At 37.0% G+C, this 22,049-nt stretch overlaps 1 non-coding gene across 1 annotated transcript; it reads right to left on the reverse strand.

Moving 5' to 3' along the window:
• Positions 1–3,864: 3,864 nt before the first annotated feature.
• TRNAC-ACA lies at positions 3,865–3,936 on the reverse strand. Its single transcript has one exon. It is a non-coding gene; the product is annotated as a tRNA-Cys (tRNA).
• Between the last annotated feature and the right edge of the window lie 18,113 nt (positions 3,937–22,049).

A 22,049-nucleotide genomic window follows, 5' to 3' on the forward strand; every position in this document is an offset into this window, starting at 1 on the left:
ATTTAAGTCTTTTTAATCCATTTTGAGTTTATTTTTGTAAATGCATGAGAAAGTAGCCTGGTTTGATTCTCTTGCTATACTTGTCCAGTTTTTCCAGCACCATTTATTGAAGAGGTTATCTTTTCCCCATTTTATATTCTTGCCTCTTTTGTTATAGATTAATTGATCATATGAGGGTAGATTCATGTCTGGGCTCTCGATTCTGTTTCATTGATCTGTGTGTCTGCTTTGGGCCAGTACATAACATTTGGATCGCTGTAGCTTTGTGGTATAGTTTTAAATAGAGTCATGGCTGTCACACCTTTGTAATTCTGTATGCTCTTATTCTGCATCAGTTTGTTGCTGTTGTTCAGTAGCTAAGTCCTGTTGACTCTGCATCAGTTAGTAAACAACCATTAGGTTTATTAATTGTGAGGTATTATTCCAAAATGTGTAGGAGACACAAAATATAAAATGGCTCTTGCCTTCTTGCCCACAAAACCTCAAGTTAGTTGAGAAGAGAGGCCCATATACTTAGGGGGGAAATGTTCAACCTTGGGTCTTTTTACATGCTATTTCTTCTACCTGGGTTGTTCTCCTTAGACCTCTGCCTTCCTCCTCCTAGCTGACTCCTGTCATTTCAGATTCTACCTAAAACCTTCATTTCTTCCAGGAGGTGTTTCTGATCCCACAGATCACCTGGGAACCTCCTGATGAGGCAGTCAACAGTATCCTGCACTTTTCCTTTTATCTTCACCCTTTTCTTCAATAAGTTGCTTTTTGACTGTCTTCTCCACTGGACTACAAGCAATGTAACAGCAGGGGGCTTTCTGCTTGATTCACTACTATAGCTTCCAAATTGAGAAGAAAACTGATAAATAGGTATTGATTAAGTGAATAATGTATCATAAACTTTTGAGGAAGGGTAAAAAAAAAAGTTTTAATTGCCCTTGGCATTTCTAGAAGGAAAGTTATGACTTTAGGTGATCAGGAAAGAAGACTTCATTCAATAGAGTTGGGTCTGGGGTTTTTATTAGTACTAAAAACTAAGGTGGAAAGTATAAATTTGTCAGTGGTGATTGAAAAACAAAACTGATTGAAAGTGTGGCTTGACACTGAAGGAAAAGTAAAAACTGCCATTCACCTCTGGCCTGTTCATTTCTAGAGAGTCTATCAAACTCAAACTGGCTGACATATTACATTCTGCAACAGCTAACATCTCTGATAGGCTCTGTACACAGAGCATCAAATGATTTGTCATTGCTAGATAAGAATGAAAAAGCCTTTTTAAAAGATGAAGGCTAATAGTAGAAACAACTTTCAGCTTTGTTAGTTCCAAGTGGTTTGATTATGAAAGCAGTGGCTATACAAAGATCAAAAGATTATGGGCAAAAAAACCTATTTCTGTATTTTTTAGATGGGCAAAACATACTTATGGATTGGATGATGGGAACTATTTTTATGGGGTTTTGATCAATTTTGTAAAACCTTAAGAAAAGTTATAGGACCAAGAGATTTTAATATCCAAAGACATAATCTTGGGTTCCTAAATCTAGTATTATTTCATTATTATTTTGCTACTCCAATTCATTAGGTCTTATTCTTCCCTGTTATAAACTTTCAGTGGTAATTCGTGCTACTTTCATTTACCAGAGAACCACGAAAGAACGGACTGTACGAAACACATGCCAGTGCCCATTACAAAATGAGATAGTTGCAGAACACTTTCATGCGATTTTTATCTTTAGAGTTATATTGCCAAAATATAAAATGGCTCTTGCCATTGATGAGTGAAATATAATTTTATAAGTCTCCTTTTATTCTGTAGGATATATAAAATTTCCTACTGGGTTTTGAATTGCTGTTTATTTTTTGCTCTGCCATTGTCTATTAGACTTTAGAGAAAGAATTATCATTTTCTAATATGATTACAGTATTGTTTAGTACTTGAATCTCAAAATGACTAAAATTGAGACTGTCATAAACTCAACAAGGCAAACAAATAAAGGGGTAATGTCTCATAAATAATGAGATTTTCAAGTGATGATCCCTATCTAATAAACATAGTTCTTCAAATTTCCATCTGTCACTACTCACTGTAATAATCTGATGTGGGGAATTCATAACTGTTTTGGTTAGGATCTAGATATAAAGAATCCAGAGTCTGCTAATAATTCATTTCATCATGGGGTTGTTCAGTGATAAGAATTTCCTAAACTAACGTGAGACAGATGCAAGAATCAGCTCAATTTTAAATAATAATTCCTTAATTCTGTATTTCTACTACTTTTACAAGTTATTGAAGGCCCTTGGTTAACAAAAATTGATTTGATGGCACTTGAAACATTCTATCAGTCAAAAGTGTCTATTTGAAATCTCTTTTTCCAGAGTCATATTTTATTAAAAACAAATAGCAATCACTTTATTTCTGTCCTTTTTTAGTTGGTAAACGTCTCTCCTTTTTTAGTTGAAGACTATCTACTTCATTTTTAGTTCAGTACAATATGGCTTGTGTTCCTTCCACTCTTACAGTTTTTATTATAATCACTAATCATCAAATCTGAAGATAATCTCCCATCCTATTTTCTTTTATTATCCAGTGGCATAAAACTGTTTATCAGTTACTTCTGTGACCTGAATGATAATTTACAATTTAATATCTCCCGTTACTGTATCTGCAAACCTGATGTTTTCTCCTGAGGTTCTATCTCTTATTTCAGATTGCCTATTAAGTGCCTCCAGAAGATTCCTTGGAGGAGGGCATGGCTACCTGTGCCAGTATTCTTGCCTGGAGAATCCCATGGACAGAGGAGCCTGGCGGGCTACAGTCTATGAGGTTGTAGAATCAGACACAAATGAGCAACTAAGCACACACACACACATGCACACGCGCGCACACACACACACACACACATATATATATCTGGATCCCTTATAGGAACTTGCAGGGTTTCTCCGTGACTCAGCAGTTAAGAATTCATCTGCAATTTAGGAGACGTGGGCTCCCTGGGTCGGGAAAATCCCCTGGAGGAGGGCATGGCAACCCACTGTAATATTCTTGCCTGGAGAATCTCATGGACAGAGGACACTGGCAGGCTACAGTCCATGGGGTCACAAAGAGTCAGACGTGACTGACCACAGCACAGCACATAAGAACTTAAACCCTAAAAGTTCAAACCTAAGTACATTCTACAACTTAGTTCTTTTCTGTATAAAGTTTGGATAGTGAAAAAGGAACTCATTTGTAGAATGTGTGGTGATAATTCCATAACTTAGCACAGTACCTAGCATAGACAATGTAGTCAATAATGTCATTGTTTTTGTTGTTTAGTCATTAATCTGTGTTTGACTCTTAATGTGCAGCCCCAGGGACTGCAGCCCACCAGGCTCCTCTGGCCATGGGATTTCTCAGGCAAGAATACTGGAGCGGGTTGCCATTTCCTCCTCCAGGGGATCTTCCCAGCCCAAGGATTGAAACCATGTTTCTTGCATTGGCAGGTGGGTTCTTTACTACTGAACCACCAGGGAAGTCCAGCCAGTAATATTAGCTATTTAGTATATTAATGATGTCAATACTATTATTTTTAGTTGCTTATTTGATTCCAACCTATACTTTATCTCTTGAATATCTTGGTTTTCCTCACAAAGTGCAATTCACTATCCTTGCTCTCAATCCTGCAGCCTAAGCAGTGACCAAACAAGTCATATTCTTAGTCATTATTAGTTATACTCTAAGCCAATATGGTATCTTTATGAAAGTGAAGTTGCTCAGTCGTGTCCGACTCTTTGCAGCCCCATGGACTGTAGCCTACCAAGCTCTTCCGTCCATGGGATTTTCCAGGCAAGAATACTGGAGTGGGTTGCCATGTCTTTCTCCAGGAGATCTTCCCAACCCAGGGATTGAACCCGGGTCTCCTGCATTGTAGGCAGACGCTTTACCATCTGAGCCACTAGGGAAGCCAATATGGTGCAGTCAGTCTTAAAACAGCATTTCTGACTAAGCATTCCCTCCCAGACCACTAATAGTTAGTGGATTCTCCTGAGAAGAGTGTTTTTATACAGTTAGTCTATGATTCAAAACTCATAAAAGGTTGCAGTATCTATGCAAACTCTGCAACTGCTTCTCTTTGAAAAATTAGCCATATCACATTCTACTTGAAAGTTTAGCATCCTCTATATCTCATATTTCCTTCATTTATTTAAGTTTTGCTTACCATATGAATCAACTGTAATTTTATTAAATGCTGGAAAAATAGGCTACTATAATGAAAAATTGGTCAAAATTGGTTTTAGGACAACCAAGAACAACCAAATCAATTTAAGCATGTATTATAAGAAAATGTGTGAAATAACTAAGAAAAGTGGACATAACCAGAAAAGCCACCCATTTTCAGGATCTCTAGTGGCACAGAAATTCAGAAATACCTTGTAAACAAATTATCTATTTTACGTATGAGGAATAGATCATCATTTATACTCATACAGTATCTTTGTCCCTTAAAAATGCAAGTTCTATTTTTTTTAATATTTATTAGAGTATAAATTCTCAAGATAGTTCCTGTTTCCAAACAAGAAACCCAACAGACCAGCAGATGGCTTTTTTGTTTGTTTGTTTTGTTTTGTTTTGTTTTTCATTTTGTCATTCCAGTCCTAGTTTTACAATGGTCCTCCTCAGATCATCCCCAAGTTTGGAGTTTTTCCTTTTCAAAACCCGTTAGTGATTACTGGTGACTGGGTCCTACTACCTCATTCCATGAGATCCAGTAATACTCAGTAGCTAGTTAGGAGATGATAACAACTCACAGATCGAGATGCTGTGAAATGTGTTTTCAAAGACATAAGGCTATGGCCTAATGTTATCTCCGGAGAAGTAGAGAAGGAATCCAGATGGAGAGTTTAGTAATTTAAGAAACTGACACCCGACAGCTATCCTTAGAGCAGCCATGTCCTTTTGGACAGATGCCAGAATGTTCTCTGAAATAATTTTTATAAAGCCCCCAAATTCCTAGTCCATCATAAGCTCTATTCACTGGTTATCATAGATAATTTCCCTCAAACAGTGCTGTTCTCTGCATATTACTTAAGCATGTGCTGCTTTATGACTCTGCAACAAGCAAAATAAAATCCTTTATTTCCTGAGTTCAAAACTCTAATATAAAATTATATATAAACTCTAATATAAAATTTAAAAACAGTATGGACTTGTTTTTTATGCACTTGTCTTGTCATAAGTACACAGTTACACAGTTTCCTAAGCTATTGGCAAAGTTTGTGGCTCTATACTTATAATAAATTGTGGAATACACAAGAGGGACCAAAAATATACAGGAACATTCTTTTGAAAGAAAAAGAGTTGATATGATGGCTTTTACATTTTCTAAGGTAAATCACTGAGATTTAACTTGGGCATTGATACTAAAATTCTGAACTAAAAACAGAATTACCATATGGACCAGCAATCCGACTTCTGGGCATATATCCAGACAAAACTATAATTCACCCCCTAAGTTCAAAACAGTACTATTCACAATAGCCAAGACATGGAAACAACCTAAACATCCATCGACAGAGGAGTGGATAAAGAAGGTGTGGTGCATATATGCAATGGAATACTACTCAGCCATAAAAAAGAACAAAACAATGCCATTTGCAGAAATATGGACACAACTAGAGATTATAATACCAAGTGAAATAACTTAGAAAGAAAAAGAGAAATACCATATGATAGCACTTACATGTAGACTCTAAAACATGACAGAAATGAGCCCATCTATGAAACAGAATCAGAGTCACAGATATAGAACGTAGACTAGCGGTTGCCACGGGGGAGGCTGTGGCAGAGGGATGGAGTGGGAGGTTGCGGTTAGCAGACGTAAACTTTTATATACAGAATAGTTACACAACAAGGTCCTACTGTGTAGCACAGGGAACTATATTCAGTATCCTGCGGTAAACCATAATGGAGAAAATATTTTAAAAGAATGCTATATACGTATATATATGTATATACAGACACACATTGCTGTATGTTCAGCAGTAATTAACAGGGCAAGGTAAATCAGCTATACTTCAATTTTCAAAATATTGAAATTCTGGCCAATCAGCTGTTGCTGGAATTTACAGCACAGATTTGAAGTTACCTATTTAAACTTCATAGTTGACTGAGAACCCAGCTGTGTTAGCTCAGCCAGAGTATAAGAGAAGGTTAGACAGGCAGCATCATCTGATATCACACTGGAAGAGTGGGGCGGGGAGGACCTTTAACAGAGAAGAGTTGCTCTGCAAATAGTGATTGTCAGAGAAGGGGTGATTGTTTTTTTTTTTTTTTTTCACATTGGAAATAGACTACTGATATGAAAGGAAAACAGTTTCAGCATCAGTTGCAGAAATAATTGCCTTAGTCTCCAATTTGTGTGGTTTGGAGCAGCCAGCAGAGGACCATAACCCCCATGTCCCAGAGGTGTGAATATCTGTCTGCTTTGTACAGTGAGCCAAATGGCCAATTAAAGTGAATGTGACAAGGCACGATGCCAAATACAAACGCATTTTCTGCGGTGGCTATTTTTAACTATATGCACTATCTTTTGACCTATTTCCCCTTGCTTGTTTAACTTCAATGATCACATTCCTAAAGATGACTCGTCTGAATACTATGCACATATTTCATTACCAAATTGGGTAAAAGAAGGTGGGTAACAATCCTAAAATAAAGGCTTAGCCTCTTGGCAAGCTCAGACATGACTTGTGGCGTTTGCTTTTCCTGCTTGCTAGTGGTGTCTTGTCAGTCTCTTGAGTGGAGAAGTCTAATTCCACTTTATATCACAGTTATTCCAGGAGGCACTTCTCAAACATCATTCACATGAAAACAGAAGTCAGCTTTTCCTCTTTCTTTTTTTAAATAAAATCACCAATGTGTTCTAGGAAGGCTTGATCTGGTTTCTGCAGTCCCAAAATGCCTAAATGAATCTCAGTTCTGAGTGTGCCAATATAAGTAGATGCAGAAGCACACACACACACACACATCACACGCAGGGGTCTAGTGGAACAGCTGTAAAGGCTAGGGGTGAGGGTGTGGCGATGCCCTCAAGAGGGAAATACATTATGTCCACTTAGGAAGCCATCGCACAACCATGTGTTGGAATAAGCCCCAAGATGCTTTACTAAGCATTTCTCATTTTATATCCCATAATCAGGATAAGAAATGGGAGCATTCCTGCATGTTTAGAGGCCGAGAGAGTTAAGAAGACAACAGAGAGGGGTTTGCAGTCATTTAAAATCCAGCACCAAGTATGGAGCTCACACTCCTTTGGGAGAGCTATATGGGCACACAAAAGAGTTTTCTCCCTGATGTGGTCCCCAAATCCTGTTTGACCTTGGTACTTGGGTTGGTAAGTTGAATTTTGCCAGATCAGCTTAGCACTGCCATAGCAGTAAAACAGGAACTCCTCAATTTCCATTCTATAAAATTTTAGCACACTGTCACAATGTGAGAAAAGAAGGGAGCAAGTTCATGTCCACTTTAAAATGTATATTGCTATAGCAGTATGTTTGAGAGCTGCCAGTTCATCTACATTTACCTTGCTGTAAGCTTCCATGGAGTAAGGAACATTGCTACCATTATACTCAGTTGTATTTGCAGAAAAAGTTTCTTTTTTTTTAATCTTCCCAACACACTTTAATATTGACTATCTTATCTAGAATTTGTAAACCTTTGAGGCAATTAGAATGGAAATTCCTTTTTGAAGATAAATTCTGTGGGCCTCAATTTATTAATTGACATGAAGTAATATGGAAATAACAAGCTAATAACCAGCTGAAACTAGAACTGAGGTCAGCAGCAATTAGATCAGTTTCCTTCTAGAGGGTTATATAGTCTGGCTTCGGTATCTCAAGCAGATTGTTAGAGACACAAATCAGGAAAGGCCACACCAAGGACAGGTCCTGCAAATGTACCTGTTGGCTAAATCTTGAGGAAAAGGTGATCAGTTAAGGTTGTTTAAGGCAGGCAATATCAGTACACAAGTCCAAAACTGAGTCTAAGGTCAAACAATTAAATAAAAGATGTTTTCAGGTCCAAGAGAATAATATGGGGTTGAGAACAGATGAAGCTTAAAAGGTCAAGATCCAGGTAAAGACAGGAAAAGAGTAGGCTTTGCTGTCCTAACTTTATTCCTCATTGGTACTCCACTGGGGGTGATTTTGACCTGTCGGGATATTTGGCAGTATCTGGAGACAGTTTTGGTAATCACACTGGAAGTTAGAGGGTGGCTGCTCTTCACACCTGTTAGGGAGAGTCTGGTGCTACTACTGAGAGACATCCTACCATGCACAGGACAGCGCTTCACCACAAAAAAGTATCCATTGCAAATCGTCAATAGTGCTGAGGTTGAGAAACACTGCTTAATGTAGGGTAGTCATCTGGTAAATGCTAGATCAGCTTGATTTAAAAGGAGAAAGTTAGGATATCTGACAATTTACTCTACCACTCTGGGACAGCCTCTGATTTGTTTCTTCAGAAGGCAGATCAGGCTGTAGGAGGTTGGATGGAAAAAGAGGACTTAAAGAGAAGCATGTGTCTTTTCTCTTCCCTGTGTTCACTCTACATGAAAATGAGTTATATAGATATTGTTTTCTCATTTTCCATTCATTGTACATGTTTTTAAGATTGTTTTTTAATTTATTTTTCATCAAGGGATGGAGTGGAACTATTTGTGATATAATTATTAGCCCCTAGCTGTAAGGGTCATATTAATTTAAAATATATTTTAAATTATATTGTGTCAAATTTTAGAAACTGCGTACTATTATAAGGGAGATGTTAAATAAATATTCAGTTTTGTATATCCTTTTCTGGCAGCTCAGTAAATGCAGGCATATCCACAGATTCAAATCAGCACTGGTTGTAGAGGAAGAAAGCAATGTATAATTAAGTGGGAATCTACAAAAACCCATGGCTTTGCTGACTGGCTCCACTGAAAGCAATTGTGCCCTGTGTTTTCTTGCTTAATCCGCATTTGCAAGGAAGCCTTCTGCCAACAGCATCTTTCTCATGCTGGGGAATTGGCCTTCTGCTCTGAGCACATTTAAAAAGAGATATTTTCCATTTTCTCTTTTTGTATTGAGAGTATGAGCTAAACACACACAAGCTGCAAAGAATGAGAAAATGGAACCAGGAAATTTAGGTTCATTTAACATTTACTGAAAAAGACCTAGCTCAAGGTTGTTTAAGGCAGGCAACCACTTGCCTCCTATTATCTAGATCTGCACTATCCAATTTAGTAGTCAAATATGGTTATTAAACTTGAAAAATTAAAATTAATTAAAAATTCACTTCTTCAGTTGTACTAGCCATATTTCAAGTGCAAAAACAGTGGCTTTGTTGTTGGTGATGGTGTTTAGTCACTAACTTGTGTCCAACTCTGGGGACTCCATGGACTACAGCCTACCAGGCTATATAGTTCATGGACTACAGGCCACCAGGCTCCTCTGTGCATGGGATTTCCCAGGCAAGAATACTGGAGTGGGTTGCCATTTCCTTCTCCAGGGGATCTTCCCAACCCAGGGATCGAACCCATGTCTCCTGCATTGGCAGGTGGGTTCTTTACCCCTGAGCCACGAGGAAAGCCTCTAGTGGCTACTACAATTGGTAGTATAGAACATTTTACATTATCACAGGAAGTTTCATTAGAGAATGCTCTTCCAGGTAGGTGGATCAACAGTTGGTAGCAACGTGAAAACTCTGCTAAAGGCCAGAGGGCACTTTCCTCAGCATGAAAAGTACCTCTGCATGGTCACTTGAAGGCTCTGCCTAGTAGACAATAACTGTAGTGGTCTCAACTGCATGTTTTTGCATTAAATTCATTCAATGATTTCTTATTCAATATCTGCTATAGGTCAGGCACAATTCTTGGTACTGGGGATAGAAATGAACAGAAACGATAATGTCCTTGGACTTTCCTGGTGGCTCAATAGGAAAGAATCTGCCTGCCAATGCAGGAGAAACTGGTTTGATTACTGGGTCAGGAAGATCCCCTGGAGAAAGAAATGGCAATTCACTCCCATATTTTTGCCTGGAAAATCCCATGGACAGAGGAGTCTGCCAGGGAGCGCATGGAGTCACAAAAGAAGACGGTCACTCAACCGTGTCCGACTCTTTGCAACCTCATGGATTATACAGTCCATGAAATTCTCCAGGCCAGAATACTGGAGTGGGTAGCCTTTCCCTTCTCCAGGGGGTCTTCCCAACCCAGGGATCGAACTCAGGTCTCCCACATTGCAGGAAGATTCTTCACCAGCTGAGCCACCAGGGAAGCCCAAGAATACTGGAGTGGGTAGCCTATCCCTTCTCCAGGAGATCTTCCTGACCCAGGAACCAAACCAGGGTCTCCTGCATTGCAGGCAGATTCTTTACCAACTGAGCTATGAGGGAAGCCCAAAGACTCGAACACAAGTTAGCAACTAAAACAACACTGGTGATAATGTCCTTGCCTTCAAAGATGTTAAATTCTAGCAAGGAAATCCAATAATACATACATAAATGATATATTACCTACAATATGTGCCTATGTACATATACAAAAAATATACTAGGAAATGACTATTGTTAAGAGGAAATATAAGGGAATGAGAGGGATAATGTGATGGGGTGGTAGATTATTTTAAATAGAGTTTCAAGGCAGACTCTTCTGAGAAGAATACTTGAGTACCTACCTCAAGGCAATGAGAAATGACCCATGATTATATGTGAGGCAATACATTCTAGACAAAGGAAATAGAGAAAACAAAGGCTTTCAGGTGGAAACTTTCTGAAGTCCAAGGAGAGACACATGACTAGCATAGATAAAGAAAGAAGAAGGTTTGTAAGAAATGAGGTTGGTTATGGGTCATGTCCAGTGTATATGTGTGTGTGTGATTAAAAGCATGGTGAATTTGAGTTTTGTCCTAAGAAATATTGGAAGGCTTTTTAGTGTTTGAGTAGTGGAATGACAGGATCAGATTTACATCATTTAAAATTTCCTCTGGCTGCTGTCTGGAGATTTGGTGGGCAAGAATGCAAGTAGTGTGACCATTGTAAACTGGGTAGGAAATAATGGTGGTTTCGGTTAGAGTGTTAGCACTGAAGGAAATGAGAAAGTCATTCAATTCAAAAGAAAAACTGGAACCAAAGCTCTAACAAGGATTAACTGATTATTTGAACGTACGCTCTAAAATTAAAGAGGTCAAGAGTGATTTCAAGGCTTTGTTTCAATAACTAAGTAAATGGCAATGTGACATTTATTGAGATTAGGGAGTCTGAGATTAGCAGATTCAAGGTGAGTGTGGTGATCACGAGTTCACTATGGGAAAGATTTAATATGCGATACTTATTGAACATCTGAGAAGAAGTTTTTAGTAAGTAACTTAATAAAAAAGCCTGAAGGTCATAAAAGGTTCATAAAAGAAATTTGAATGTTTTCAACACACATATGGAATTCACAGCTGAATATTTAATAGAGATCACAAAGGGAGTAAAATGAAAGAGACACCCAAGGGCTGAATCCTGGATATTTTAATTGGTAGTAAGTTGAGAACAAAAGGAAAAACAAGTGCAGAAGACTAACAAGTAACCGTTCAATCAGCATAATGGTGTCTAAGAGGCCAAGGGAAGAATTCATGTTGAAAAGGAGAATGGGCAGCTGTATCAAATAATGATAAGCTGATTGAGAGGAAAACTGACCATTTTCCATTTGTGGGATGAATACAATTTTCCTCATTAATCTTTGCTTTTGATAGTGATACATTTTTAGTATTAAATCTTTTATTTTTTAGATCATTCTAAACAGGTCATTTATACAACTTTGTGTGAAAGACCTCTAGCACGTTAAGACAGATGTTCTACCACGGTAGAGACAGCATTCTAATAGCACTTCCGGAACTTCTCAGCATAATCCTTCTATATCCACTCTGCTGTTGTCCTTAGAAGACAGTCTTTAAACATAAACTTGTTAGAAACATTCTAAAGCCACAAACTATGGGGCTTTGCCAACTCTAGACATAAACATCCTCTCATTTAAGAAGAATTCATGTCCTCATTATTTAAAAAAAAAAAAAGGCAACAGATCACCAGTGTGACTACAGACCAATGCAGGTACCACGTGGTCCTGATTCACTTCAAGTAAGTACCAAAACACCAAAATAAAACCTTAAATAGAAATTACACTGCTTACTTTATTGGTGACTGATTAGATTGATAATATACCCCTATTAGTGCCCCAGAGTCAGACACGACTGAAGCAACTTAGCAGCAGCAGCAGCAGCAGCAGTGCCTGTTATAATTAAGAATGAGGGAAGACGTGAAGTTACAATGTATTTTTCTTTTGCTCACTAAGAACACTGATTGTGCAAACAATATGGTGTACATCAGGTATATATTTATTATAGAAATAGTCACACCCTCTAGATTGCATTGCAGCACAGAAAATCTGTCCCTGTCTCCAAAGAGTTATGAAATGGTGCTGTCAGGACATGGATAAAAATACAAATCTTGTAAGTGAAAGGATCAAGTGCATACAGCTACACTCCTACACTAATTTAATTTCTAATCAAATATAAGCAATAAGAAAGCTAAAGGTGAGATAACCTTGGTGAACACAATCAGAGTGAAATCATACTACCACAGCCTGCAAAGGAAATGCAAAACAATTGCAAGGAAAGGGAGTCCCAGGGGTCTCCTGGTTGATAAATTTCAGTTAAATGAGCTTTCATTACATCTGCCTAGGATAAGTAGTGTGACTTTAAATCAGGAACTGAGTTAATGGTTTGCTTTAGTTTTGAAGCTGATACTGTCCACTAGATTTTGATATCCATGATTGTTGATCACATGTTCCCAAAGGCTCCCAAGCACAAGCAGTTAACATTCAACTGGTAAACACTGCTAAATGCTTTGAGGGCCTTTCCATCCAGCTGAGGTGAGAATTCACCATCTGCTTTGAAACCATATGAGCAGATAAAACCGCTTGTAGCTAACTTACATAATTTTTGAAAAGAGAAAAGAAGCCTTAGGCCTCTAAATGTCAAAGCAGCTTATTTCTCAGCACAGTTTGAATGCAGAGTCAGCAGTGCTGCAATGGAGGTTTGAAGGTGAGTAACCACATGGGTCTGGAGCCAAGAGTCTGAGCAGGAGACAATGATTAAAAAAAATTATATCTATCATTTGTTAAAACCAAACCCTCAGGAGGATAATGGTTTTCTTCCTAAACTGGCTTTGTTTACACCTACAGGGTACAAAAGACGGTGATGACAGATTGAAGATTTTGAAATGCCACTTAAATTTTTGAAAGCAGAAAATGGGATGGTGAAAAAGAATTCAAAGACTATTGCCACTGCTTCTCCCAGTTTAAACAAAGAAATCAAGTCATAAACACAATGTCCAAATGCTTTATTACTTTTTGGCTTCATTTGACAATTCTTCCTTTTTTATTTTTTTCAAAAATGAAGTTATTCACCAGAATTCTTCCCCAATATTTTAAATTGTCCCTTCCTTGTTAATTGATTATTGATGTCCCTTGTATCAGGAATATTTCTGGCTTGTTCATAGAGTCTGCAAATATACATTGAGCACCTACCATTTGCCAAACACTTCACTAAGCACTAAAATAAAAACTGAATTGGTACTTAATAATTCTTTATCCACACCACAAAACAGAACTGAAATTCTTACAAAAATTAATTAATGCTGGTATCTATGAATGTGCAAGTTGAGGGAATTTGGCAATTCATTGTTAACTACTGAAGCTCTGGTTCTAAATAATGTTTTCTATAAGGTAAACTGTTATGAGAATCCGGGTGCTTCTGTTGAGAATAATAGAGGCAAACTCTAAAATGGAAAGTATTAGAAGGATGTGGTGGATCTGGCAAGCTTCATTGAACGGAAGGGACTGGAGAATAAGACTCAGAGCAAACAAACATCAGGCAGCCCTAAGAGGTCTCAGCAGCTCTGCAGCTGTATCTAGGCAACATCTCTGTCCTTATAGCAGAAGTCAATTTCTACTGTTCTAGAGCTGTGTGGTGGACACAGTTGCTTCATTGATTTTTATCCTCAAACTATTTATTGGCATAGTTTAATCTCTTTAAGACCTGTAATATTTTTGGATATCTTTGCTTAAATCCACTTTTTGAATGTATAATTTACATACAATAAAATTCACCAATCTGTAACTGTACATTCAGTGGATTTTTAACAAATTTATACACCTCTGTAATCTCAACCTAATGAGAATAAACACTTTTTCCATCACTGCATAGGCACACCTCCACCCTTTCCCTGGCATACCACCACCCAACCTCTAGTCCCAACCACCGATGTCCTCTCCCAACTGCCGATAAGATTTATTTGAGGGGACCCTGGAAGATCCTTCTGCTTATTTGTTTCTCTCCCTGCACTGATATATAACCTGATTGGAACAAATAAGTGTAGATTCAGGGTGTGAGAGCACATCCTTAGGCCAGTTGGTCTAAGGACAGTCATTGTACCTGAGGCACAAGGACAGTGGTGGTACCCAGGGCAAAAGTAATCTAGAACAACTTTACTGTTAGGATTAATCATAATACTAATACCTAGAAGTACTAGAAGTGTGGGAAACTGCTGAGAAAGAACAAACTTAAAGACAGACAATGAATAAGCTCATTTAGATACATTAGAGAAAGGTAAACTCAAGAGAAAATCTGCTTTGCAGTGGCTTGATCAAAAAATCAGAGCCTTTAGGAACTCTGACCATAGACGTTTCAAGGAAAGAAGCTATAGCTCTAAATCTATTAGAAAACAAATCACAGTGCAAAACTCACTTCAGAATTTGTTACTATTACATTAAATGAGCTAATTCCAATTTTACATGTTTGAAAATTAGACATTCCAAGTGCTCTAGTGTTTTAGAGAAAACCTCTCGAGCACTAGGGCAATTGCAATAATCATCTCTTTCTATATATTAGAAGTAACATAAATACACATGAGAGAGAGAGATCCCTAAGCAAAGAGATACAAACTTGATAGAGACGAGACACAAGGATAAACTCCAGACAAGATTTCATCTGATAGAACTCTTAGTACACTGTGTTTTTAAAAAAAAAAAAAAAGATCAACATAATAACGACCATAAATGACAAACCCACAGCTGGCTGTGGGTGAAAACTGAAAGAATTTCCTCTAAGATCAGGAAGTTCACTCTCTATTCAATATTCTGTAATAACCTATATGGGAAAAAAAAATTTTATATACTTACATATATAACTGATTTACTTTGCCAAATACCTGAAACGAACACATTGTAAATCAACTATATTCCAATACAAATTTTTAAAAAGAAGGCCAAAGGTAAATTTCAAATCAATGTAAACACTCCCTAAATGTCTTGCTAATTCCTGATCTATGCATATACAGAACAGATTCCAGATAATCGAATGGGATCTGAAATGAGATGTGAGCTACCATTTAAGAGCTAGACTTTGCTATTTGAGTCCAATCAAATAAAATCTGCTGAATTCACATCTTGACTGAAAAATAATACTCTTCAAAGAAGTATATGAAAATCTGACCTCAACCCAATATGCCAGTATGTTGTTGTCCTATAGCATAGAAACCACACAGTGTGTATTCTACATCTATATTATAAGGGTGACAAATACCTTAGATTGTAATTCAAAAGAATGCGGACAACATGATCCATTCTCCAGGTAAGAGACAATTAATAGAGACTAACTCACAGGTGACCCAGGTTGATATTCTCAAAATGTACATATACAGATATGATATGACCCAGTAATCGTACTCCTAACTGTACACCTAAGGGGACTGAAACATGCACTCACACAAAAACTTCTATATGCATATTCCAAGTAGTGTTATTCATAATCAGCCAAAAGTCAAAACACCCAAATGCCCATCAGCTGAAAAACTGTAGTATGATTTTGCCTTAAAAAGAATGAAGTACGGCTATATCCTATAACATGCATGAACCTGGAAAATAATAAGTGAAAGAAGCCAGGCACAAAAATGCATGCCTTCTGTTATTCCATTATATGAAATGTCAAAAAATATATAGAAGAATAAATATAAAGAGGCAGAAAGTAGATAGGTATATTTATTTTGAGATTAAGGAGTAGATGAAATAGGGAGTGACTGCTGAGGGGCATAGAGTTTCTTTTGAGGGTGAAATAGTTTAAATACTAGCGACGCTTGTACAACTAAATATACTTAAAAACAAACACTAAATGGTATATATTAAAAGAGTGAATTTTATGATATGCTGGTTACATCCCAACAGACTGATTATTTTTTAAAAATAGTATTTTAATATGAAAAAGTTTGTTCACCATTCTTGTTATTTTTGAAACAAATATGAGTTTAAACATTGATCCCATTTACTTTCCTCACCTACTCTTTTCCCCAGTCCTTATTCTTCTGCTTTTCAGGAAGGAGGAGCACCCCAGGTCTACAGCAAGGATTCTCAGACTGGATTTTTGGAGAAGTATCAGGGAGTTTGTGCATCACCCAGTACCTTATACAAAGTTTTAATTTTATTTTATTTTGGTTTGTTTGGGGAGACTACCAATCACTGTCTCAGTTTTAAAAGGTTTTAGATGAGCTAATAAAAGGAAGGATTGTTTCTTTGCCAATGTATGTCTTACTCCTTCCATCCACATAGTGATTCCATTTGTAAATTCCTCATGTTCCAACTTCCAACCACAGAATGGAGATCTAGGCTTTGCTTGTTGTAGGGGATGTCAATAGTATGATCTGAAGTCTGAAGTCCAAGGTTATTTAAGGATTTTATTCCTATACAGGAAGCAAATATTTTTCTATTCTGTTTTCACTAGCACCCTGTGGCTTTCTAAGGCTGAGGTTATAATAAGTTATCTAGTGTGTGTGTGTGTGTGTGTGTGTGTGTGTGTGCTGAGGTTATAAGTTATCGTGTGTGTGTGTGTGTGTGTGTGCTGAGGTTATAATAAGTTATCTTGTGTGTGTGTGTGTGTGTGTGTATAAGTGCACAGATGCAAAAGAATCCCTTTTGACCGACTCAAGGGTTAACTGGGCTCTAAGCATCCTTTCTCCTTTTCTGCCTCCTGTAGTCAAACTTTTAGGAGTTTGACTTCCATACTTATTGGAACTAGGAAATCACCAGCAATTCTGTTCATATAAAATCATATCAGTGCTTGTTGAGGATGGAAAGGCAAGTGTATCATATAAATTGACAATTTGTCTAAGAATTTTTTCCATGCTTTCCTGAAGTAAGACTGAAGAGTCCTCTGAATTGGCTCCATTCCGTCCTAATTTTATTTCTTCAGTAGCCCTAAACTGTCAACTTCTTGTGGTCATGACTGTTTTTCTTTTGTCCCACTATTATACCCCAGAGGCCTACAACATAAGAGGTGCTCAGCATAGATTTGTGTTTTTGGTGTAATTTTTGGTAACTTTATTTACCCGACTTACTGCAGAAATTGCCTAAAAACTGCACACAAGATTACTTTGGCGGCTCCATGAGATAAATAGATGCTTCTGCCAAACAAGTCCCTCCACATTGACATAAAACCAACAGGGAAAGAAAAATGATAGGTTTCATTAAATTATGGCAGCCTGATCCTGTATTCATTAATCTATGTTTTTCTAAAAATATCTGTTGGCCAATATGTAGGGATGATCATAATAAATGTTAACAGCTTCTAGCAGTTTATCTTCCTCATCACATTTATCCCTTTGCACTTATTCCAATTTCAATTAAGATAAACAGATGTAGAGTTTATTGGGGTAAGACAGGCTGGGGATTTATAGTCAATATACCTTCTACCAATTAAGAGGAATGACCCAAATCACTCTCTTATCCATAGTGATTAAAATCTAGGCATATCTGACTTGAAAGTAAAAATTAAAACACTTTTTCTTTAAGATCAGTCAAATTAGTATCTCACATTTTTATCCAAAAAGTAATGCTGGTAGATAAGTTGTTCCACTTCTTCTCACTGGCCCAGTGATGCCTTAGGGATCAGACATTTCACTGCCAATTTATTGTCAGAAGATACTTAAGAATCATATAAGAAAAAATAGATAGGTTTCTTAGGGGTGGGGGACAGCTTTAAAGTATATTTATTTACAAACGGTTGGTAGGAATGTAGATGGATGCCTTTTACACTGATTTAAGCTGAATTTTACAAGTTCAGAAAAACACACACATTAGTAAGTCTTTGAATAAGTTAAGGGAAAATAAGTTAAAGTTTGCTGTTGCTGCTACTGCTAAGTCGCTTCAGTCGTGTCCGACTCTGTGCGACCCCATAGATGGCAGCCCACCAGGCTCCTCCGTCCCTGGGATTCTCCAGGCAAGAACACTGGAGTGGGTTGCCATGTCCTTCTCCAATGCGTGAAAGTGAAGTCGCTCAGTCTTGTCCGACTCTCAGCGACCCCATGGACTGCAGCCTATCAGGCTCCTCCATCCATGGGATTTTGCAGGCAAGAGTACTGGAGTGGGTTGCCATTACCTTCTCCGAAGTTAGAGTTTGGTAGTAGTTAAAACATCCTACCATTCTTCTAGTGCCAGCATACAGACCTGTAGTGAAAACTATTCCTCTGTTTCTCCTAATTCATTTGGTATTACTGAAGCATATGATCTGCCCTGACCAATCAAAGTAACACACCTGACTAAAGTCATTAGTTCCTGCTTGGTTACTACCCAATCATAATTCAATGAGACTCATTTCCAGGAGGCAATGGCACCCCACTCCAGTACTTTTGCCTGGAGAATCTCATGGACGGAGGAGCCTGGTAGGCTGCAGTCCATGGGGTCGCTAAGAGTCGGACATGACTGAGCGACTTCATTTTCACTTTTCACTTTCATGCATTAGAGAAGGAAATAGCAATCCACTTCAGTGTTCTTGCCTGGAGAATCCCAGGGACAGGGGAGTCTGGTGGGCTGCCATCTGTGGGGTTGCACAGAGTTGGACATGACTGAAGCAACTTAGCAGCAGCAGCAGCAGCATTTCCAGGACTATTTTGAACCTCTTAGTTGAGAAAAGCAGATCTGCTGAGAATAGATAACAATTTTGGGGTAAATGGCAGCCAAACTGCAATAAAGCAGGGACAGTATAAAAATGAATTAAAGCACATGAGTAAAACTGAGAATGAGGGACTAGTAATCAGGATTTTATTAAATCTCTGAATGCAGCCATGCTCTAAATTAATATTGTAAGACTTTAAAAAAGTATTTTGTTTTTAAAGTTAAAAAAATTTACAAGTAATGTATACATATATTCTCCTAAAATATTCAAGCAATACAGATAAAGTATAATCTCTATATACATTCTTCTTTCCCTATTTCCAAATCCTAGCCTGACAATAAAGACAGCTGAGAAGTCTAATAAAATGACTGATTGTTTTCTTTGAATTTAGCAATTGACAAAGGTCAGTGGTGACTGGGTGATAAGCAGTGAGACTAGAACAGATTTAATAACAATGAAAAGAAAGAAATCGAGCAAGAGATTGTTTTGTTTGTTCATTTCTTTGCTTTTTGAGAAGGTTTGCTGCAAAGGAAGCAAACACATGGGATGATGGTTGGCAGGAGAAATGAAATTCTTAGCAAATCACTCTCTAAAGGATTCCAATCATATATGACTGAAATTAACTAACAACCTGGCCATAGCTGATTGCATGAGAATGAGTCACTGATGTAAGGTGATGCAAAATATAGACTGACCAATAGCCAATAATGCTCTGGCAAAAAAGCCAGATAGTAGTACTAATACATAATTGAATCAATATTACAGTTTTCCAAGAAGGGTTTGAATCAGAAATATTGATTCAGAAGGACTTGAGGTACCTGTGGTAAAAGAAGAAGCTCAAGAATACACTAAATCAAACAGAGTCAAGTAATGCAACTTCATGATTTTTATTGCTCATAATGGCTAGACGGATCAGCAAAAACTCTTATACCAAGTAGACAGAGGATGAGATGGTTGGATGGCATCACGGACTCGATGGACATGAGTTTGAGCAAGCTCCAGGAGTTGGTGATGGACAGGGGAGCCTGGCATGCTGCAGTCCATGGGGTTGCAAAGAGTTGGATGTGACTGAGTGACTGAACTGAACTGAAGCAAGTAGACTGACCTTGTGCATTCAACTCAACAATGGTGGATTCTGAAGAACTTACACGTCTTCTGAGGCTCAGTTTCAAATTATTATTTTTTAATTCAGAATTGACTTTTTAAAAGTCAATGCATTCACATGGCACAAAATCCCATAGGTACTAAAGGGTTTATATTTTTAAAAAATCACTCCACCACACCAGTCCCTGAGTACCCAGTTTTTTACAGAGGCAACAACTATGAATCATTTGTCCACACATAGTTCAGAGTAATTTTCTGTGTACAGTATGCAAATAAATGTAGAGATGAGTGTATATGTATGTGTACACACACACTTTTATCACTAAATCATGAAAATGAATTTATGTCAGTACATAAAAACTTTCTTATTCTTTCCTGTGGCAGCAGACAACACTGAGTATATTTAATCATTTCCATCCTGATGCACATAGGACTATTTCCCATTTTTGGCTTCGACATATAAAACTACAATAAATAACCATGTACCCAAGTCACTTTGCATACACAAAGTTTATATGCTTACTATTTTTCAGAAGTGCAATTCTGGGTCAAAGGACACATGTGTTTGTAATTTTCTTAGATATTGCCTAATGACTTTCCACTGAGGTTGTAACAAGTTACATTTCCATGAGAGTTCATATTTTCCCACATCCTGGAAGAAAACCAATTCATGATCAAAGATGTTTTAAAATATTTTCCAAAGAGTAAAATAGTATTTCCAGTATATTTTTAAATTGCAATTCTCTTATAAGTGAGGTTGGGCAAGCTTCTGCATGCTTGTTACCCACATCCATTTTATTTTCTATAAAATATGTCTTTTTCTCCGTTAAGCTTGTTGGTCTTTTTCTTATCAATATAAGAACTCCTATTTTTAATCAAGAAATTAGCCTTTTTTTCTAGTATTAGTTGTAAACATATTTTACCAGTTTTTCCTGTGATTTTATTTTTTCATAGTGTATTTTTCTATGAATGATTTGTGCAATTGTGTGTGTTTGTGTTTGGTAGCTAACTTATCAAAAAATATTTTTTTCGGGCATCTGGGTTATAATGCCAGGAAGGTTTTTCCTCAATGAAAATTATAAAGCAATTCTTTTATGGTTTCTTCAAACACTTTTATGGTTTATTATTTTTTAGTCAAGGATAGTTGATTTACAATATTATATTAGTTTCAGCTGTACAACACAGTGATTGAATATGTTTATAGATTATATTCCACTTAAAGTTATTATAAAATATTAAGTATACTCCCTGTGCTGTATAATACATCCTTCTATCTTATTTCAAATCTAGTAGTTTGTACCTCTTAATATCCTTCCCCATCTTGCTCTTCACTTTCCTTTTTCCTTGATGAATATCCAGTTTTCCTAATACTTATTAAATTTAATCTTTTCACCTTGATTTGAAGTACTTCCTTTAACATACACTAAATTCTGATATCTTTAGAATTATTTCTATAGTTTCTATTTGTTTCCACTGATCTTCATTCATAAATAATAAACTTTTAATTAGTGTAACTAATTACTATACATTAATTAATGAGCTTTAAAATATAATATATAGTCCTCTCATTAATTTTCTTTTTGTATGGCTTTTTTCTTTTTAATATATTAAATTTAGAATTTCAGCTGCACAATATTAACCTTATTTACTAAACAAAGGCTAAAAGTTTGGTTATGATAAACCTCAGAGAAAACTTCCTAAACATGGATGCCTGACTGGCATGCTGAGAAAGAAAATGAGACATATCCTTTTCCTGGCTCCAAATGGGTGAACAGTTCTTCAAAATAAATGATGAGAGAACACAAAGGTAGTGGGCATTTGTGGTCAAGAGAACTTGTGTTCAAATCCTATCTTTACATATTACTAATAAACTATAATAAGTAACTTAATCTCTCTATGGGAGTTTATATTCACAAATAAGGGATATAGTAAGAATAAAGTGTTCA

This window comes from Oryx dammah, unplaced genomic scaffold, assembly GCF_014754425.2.
Source record: "Oryx dammah isolate SB20612 unplaced genomic scaffold, SCBI_Odam_1.1 HiC_scaffold_18, whole genome shotgun sequence".
NCBI lineage: Eukaryota > Metazoa > Chordata > Mammalia > Artiodactyla > Bovidae > Oryx > Oryx dammah.